The sequence below is a fragment of the Triticum aestivum genome, chromosome 6B (assembly GCF_018294505.1).
Source record: "Triticum aestivum cultivar Chinese Spring chromosome 6B, IWGSC CS RefSeq v2.1, whole genome shotgun sequence".
Lineage (NCBI taxonomy): Eukaryota > Viridiplantae > Streptophyta > Magnoliopsida > Poales > Poaceae > Triticum > Triticum aestivum.
The window spans coordinates 100883305-100889002 of record NC_057810.1 but is presented as its reverse complement, the minus strand read 5'-3'; positions in this window follow the sequence as shown (position 1 = coordinate 100889002).

Genomic DNA, 5698 nt, shown 5'->3' with positions numbered 1-5698 from the left:
TCTCTCTCTCTCTCTCTCTCTGCCCCGTGCCCGAGCCGCCGCCGCCCTGTGCCACCCCCGTCGCCGCGCCGCTCCGGTGAGACCTCTTGTATTTTTTTCTTCTGTTTTTGTTTTTGTTTTTTAAGTTTAATTTAGGTTTACTTTAGGTTTGGTTTAGTTTAGGACTTTAGGTTTAGTTGAAGTGCTATACACACCTCATATGAATCTGTGATCATATCCAGTAAAATTTATATGCATGTTCAACTCCACTGTCTACACATTTACTTAGTAATACTACCAAATACTGAAGTTTTGCTATGTATAACATTGCTACATGTGTTTTTGTCTATATAGAATTGCATTCATTTCAGCCAGTAATACTTTCAAATTTTATTACTGCTAATGTACCTCAAGTTTATTTGTCGATGAGATGCCCGAGCCTTGGTAGTTTTGGAATCCCTATTAGTTGAAACATGAGCATTACAAAGTTTCATATCTATGATCAATTTGTTGACAGACCCTCATCTTGGTAGAATTTCTCTTGCTAGCAGATGCTTATTTCTTTAGGTTTTGTTTAGCTGATGCTCATGATGTCGCTGTTGTCATTTTTTTGTCTCAGGGTCTGGTCATTCTGATCTCCTACTTCAACAACGGCTAAGGTGTGTGTTTGCCTCAAACTCGCAACATGGACTCGATGTATATTTGATAAATGATAACCTCATGCTGTTAGCCCTAAAGTTAAAATAGGACCTATTCTCCTATGTTAGTTGCATCTCCTGTGTTCATAGTTGAGCAAGTATAGGATTGCAGTATGGATAATGTCTTACCCCAGCTTGCCTTTCCATACCTTTCCTGTAATAGGATCCTATGGTAATGTGATGTGGTACTTGTTCTGATTTGCATACAAAGTAAATTGATTTTAGAACACTACCCTTAGTTTCTGATTTGAGGTATGTTTGTTTGCTTGGTGTGTGTCAATCTCGAAATGGCAGACAGAACATGACAAGGGGAAAATCCACATACCAAGGATAGGTCACCTGCCCTCATCAAACAGCTTGTACATTCTCAAAATGTGTAATAGTAAATTGTTCAATTTAACTACTACAACTTCTGTATTGTATTTTACGAGTGATATTTTTGTGTATCTTTGTATATTGATATTTTTTTGTATCTTTGTATATGAATTCGTAAGGCTTATGGTGTCATGAAGTACTTATCATTATGTGAAAATTTCATTAATCATACACAAACTTAATTTCTTCCAAGTAATCATGTGTCCGTTCACTAGTAGAAAAATGGCCTTTTGTCCTGGTTCGTAAGGGCCTTCTGTCCCGGTTTTGGAACCGGGACTAAAAGGTCATTACTAATGCCCTTGGCCTTTAGTCCCGGTTCTTATACGAACCGGGACAGATGGGCCTCCACGTGGCCGCTGCAGCCAGCCCAGGCAGGGGGGCCTTTGGTCCCGGTTGGTGACACCAACCGGGACCAATAGGCATCCACGCGTCAGCAGCTGGCTGGAGCTGAGTTTTTTTGAAAGGGCTGGTTTAGGGGTTTGGGGGGTTAATTTAGGTTGTTATTAGCTAGCTAATAGAGAGAAGTGTCCTCTCTTATATATCTCTGTGCTTGGTTTACCAACGCTACTGCTATGCCTAACGTTAACATGGCTTAGATTGAACAGAAGGCAACATGTGGTGTATGTCGAAAGTAATACTAATCCTAACTTGATCAAGTTTGGATTCAAGTTAGGATTAGTATTACTTTCGACATGCACCACATGCATGTTGCCTTCACTTCAATCCAATCCATGTTCATTTCACCCGCTCGCATCATGCATCATCATATATAATAACAAGTCCTACTAATTAATCATCATCATACAACTTCTACTCGTTATTAATAACAAGTCATACGATCATCATCCTCATAGTCATCGAACCAACCCTACTTAATTGTTATTAGCACATGATCATCATTATGAGGTATAAATACCCTCTTTAAGGTAAAATAGCATAAAACAATATAGACCCAGACTCTCCATTATGGAGAATCGAGATCATCCTGTCTCCAATTCTTGTGTTTCGCTTCATTTTGCTTCCAAGAACCTCCTTACGACTGTCCATACATTTTTTCCATTCTTTGATTGTCATATCTCCACTTGTTTTAGAAATCCGGTATGGACAGTTGAGATTCGTAGGACGACCTGGTTGTATGTTCAAAACATCAAGGCAACCGTGCGTATACATCAAATGAGGCACACAATCATTCAGGATTATCTATTGAAAAACATAGTAATAACTTCGTAGTTAGCAATGATGTACTAGTTTTAGAAGTATGCAAAAGATGCACGGATGTTCTAATAGTAAAAAATCTTACCAGGGTATCTCCATGGTAGTTACCGTAGTTCAACACGTGCACTAGTGGCACGTATTGACCATAATGTTGAGGAGTTCGATTGTAGATATTGTAATTCTCAAGATCATTACAAAATGCGATCAGATGTTTTTTCTCCTTATAAGTTAATTCGGAGCCATCGGTGTAGTGGGTTTTGCCTACCATCTTTGTCGTCAATACTCCAAAACCAACTAGGGGTGGCACTAGATGCACTTACAATCTCCCCCTTTTTGGTGATTGATGACAAACTGGTTGAAGTTTTCAACGGGGATAAAGTATGTGAAATTGTAAAGGATAGGAAATTGTCTTCATAAGTAGCAAGGGCTCCCCCTGAAGATGTGCATATAAGTAATTTGCTTTTGGAATGCAAATGCACATGGCAGGTTTTACTTGTGGAGATCCACTTCAACTTATGAAGATAATTCATCATGCATGAACTGATATAGTAAGTAGAATGACATGCATAATGAAAAATGGACGTCTGCAGAATGATCTAAGTGCGGAAGTTATCATAGCACATGCGGAATTTATCATCGCATCACAGTAAAGCAGATAGGTAGCAGACGACCATCAAGTTTAGGTGTTACAACTCAAGGAATCAAATGTTTCAAAAGGCAAGAGTTGTAAGCACGCAGCAAAATATAATGCAACCGCCCATATGAACCCGCTTGAAGACTATCAACTCATACGCTTCTCCCCCTTTTGTCAGTAAGGACCAAAAAGGTTTGAAGACATAGAGCATTTACTCGTCATGAGTAGGTGAAGCAGCAGGGTTGTCGTCGTTGGGTAGCGGTGCAGATGAACTTGGTGTAGTGTCGAGGCGCGCAGTAGTTGGAGGTGGTGAAGTAGCGTCATCTTCATCATTGATTACTTCGGCATTTACTGTTGCCGCGGAGGAAGAATATTCTGAGTCTTCAAGAGATGGAGTACGACGTAGGACAACAGTCCGTGGAGGAGTGGTGTCAAACTGAAATCTTTCATTGAAGCCATCGTCTTGAAGATCTGCTTCAGCACTGAGCAAGGTCAAACTCTTCCATGATCGCCGGCAAGTTTCATGAGCAACAAATGCATTCTTGGTGGCAAGGTTGCGAATGCGATTGCCATCCACCAAGAGGCTTTGCATCTGTCTCTTGAGCCAAAAGTGATGTTTATCCTGTTTTTGATGAAGGGCCACAAGAAGTTCTCGGTCATTAAGAACACGAGAACGCTTCGGACGCCTTTGGGCAATGGTGCTTTCAGTGGCTTCAGTGGGTGCTCGATGAGGCAGACGAGTGTTTCCGGCCAAGGGATAAATTCGTGTCGCTGCTTGAACACCTTCAATGGGTTGAGTGGAGCTTTGGTGCTCGGCATTCTGAAGACAAAGAGGCTTCTTGGCAGGATCAGGGTATATGGCTTCAACTGACATATCAACCTCTGGTAAAAAGATCAGATGGTTGTGAGCAGAGGGCTGATAGTTGACAGATGAGTGTCGCTTGATGAGGCGCATGACCCATGGAGCATAAAACTTTAGACCAAATAGGTCAGAGCCGGAAGCAGCAAGTTGCCTGATGAAGAATTCTTGGGTATTGAAGCTGATGCCATTGAGAATGTAGAAGACCAAAGTCTTCATAGCTCCTTCTAGTTTGGCCGCTGATGAATGTCCTTTGATAGGCCACAGAGTCCGCCTGATGATATGATATATGGTGCGAGGCAGATACTCAAGGTCTTCAACAAAGAAATCTGTTGGATATTCAGCATCAGATGGCAAGGGCTTCATCATGCTCAACATCTGGCTCATATTGGGTTATGGCTTATGGAAGATACTCTCTACAGCATTGCGGTGTAGCTGACAGTCAGGTTCATATAGTTCTCCAGGAGTGGCTAGCCCTGTAAGCTCGATGATATCCATAGCTTTGGCTTCATGATGAACATTTCCAGTCATCCACTCGAGAACCCATGTCTTGATATCTCTGTTGTAGCCGCGAATGTGTAGAGTAGCATAGAATTGAAGCAATAGCTCTTCATTCCAATGTTCTTTGTCTATCACAAAGTGGAGCAGACCAGCATCACGAAAGCAATCAAGTGCTTCTTCTAAGCACGGCAGTCCAACAATGGCTTCTGTATCAAGGCGCATATGAGGGAAAATGCGGCCTTGATCATATAGAACGCAGGAGTAATAGCTTCGCTGTTGATAGCTCCAGAACCGATCTGATGATATCCTTGGCTTGGAGTAGGGGTTCTTGGCGCTGTCAAAGAAGGTATTGCGGCTTTTGAAGCCATTGACATTGAAGGATCCTGGTGAGTTTGCAGTACCTGGAAACCTTGGCAATCTTGGCTTGGGCTTCTGGACCTGAGGCCTATGCTCAATGTGATAGTCAAATTGAGGTCCTGAGGCAGTAGGCGGAGGCACCAGAATGGGCCATCGGACAGTGGTAAGCTGACCATGACTGTATGCTTGCTCAATTGTGTGAGGCCTTGGTGGCGGAACAGGAGGAGGGGCAATGGTTGAGGTGACATGCTGCGCAACAGGTGCTTCGAGAGCGATTGTCTCATTGGCTTCAGGTGCAGCAGCCTCAGTGGTTTCAGGTTCAGTGGCCACACTTGCTTCTGGCACACTGGTTGGTGCAGGCTCCACATTAGCGTCAGCCATGACTACGTCATTGGCTTCATTGGTGTTGGCGGTGGCAGCCTCAACATTGTCAACCTCCTCTTGATGAACAGGAGGGTCGGGCACATGCACGTTCACATCAGGAACTACTTCTTCAATTGCTGGGGGAGTAGGTACATGTACTTCTTCTTGATTTTCTTCGGCTGATGCAGCCGGAATGTCTTCAGCATCATGTGCTTCAGACTCGGAGACATTCACAGTTGGAGCAGGTTCAAAAAATACTTGACGTGCAACAGGCGAACGTTGCACTTCTCCTTCGGGAACGCTCGACAAAGGGACTTGAGGCCTTTGTCCTTTGCGAAGCCTGCAAAGTGCTGGCAACGCCTTTGGTGATGGAGTTGGCTGGGCCTGAAAGTCTTCATCCTCTTCTTGCACGGGGGGTGTGGCTTGTTGTTGTTGTTCGAGAGTACTGGGGGAGTCTTGTAGTTGTGGGTGATCAGCCCACGATGCATCCTGAGCAATTGGCGTCAGTGGACGACCAATGCTGATGAGTTCGCTGTTCGTATGAACAGGCGATGATACCACGTCATGTTCGATCTGAGGAAGAACTTCATCATCGGCTACATTGTCATCATGACAAATGTCTTCAGCAGCGGTAGGTTCAGTTGCTGGAATATCTTCAGCTTCATGAGCCTCTGTGGGAGTAGGCTCATGAACTATTATCTGTCTTTCTTGATGTTC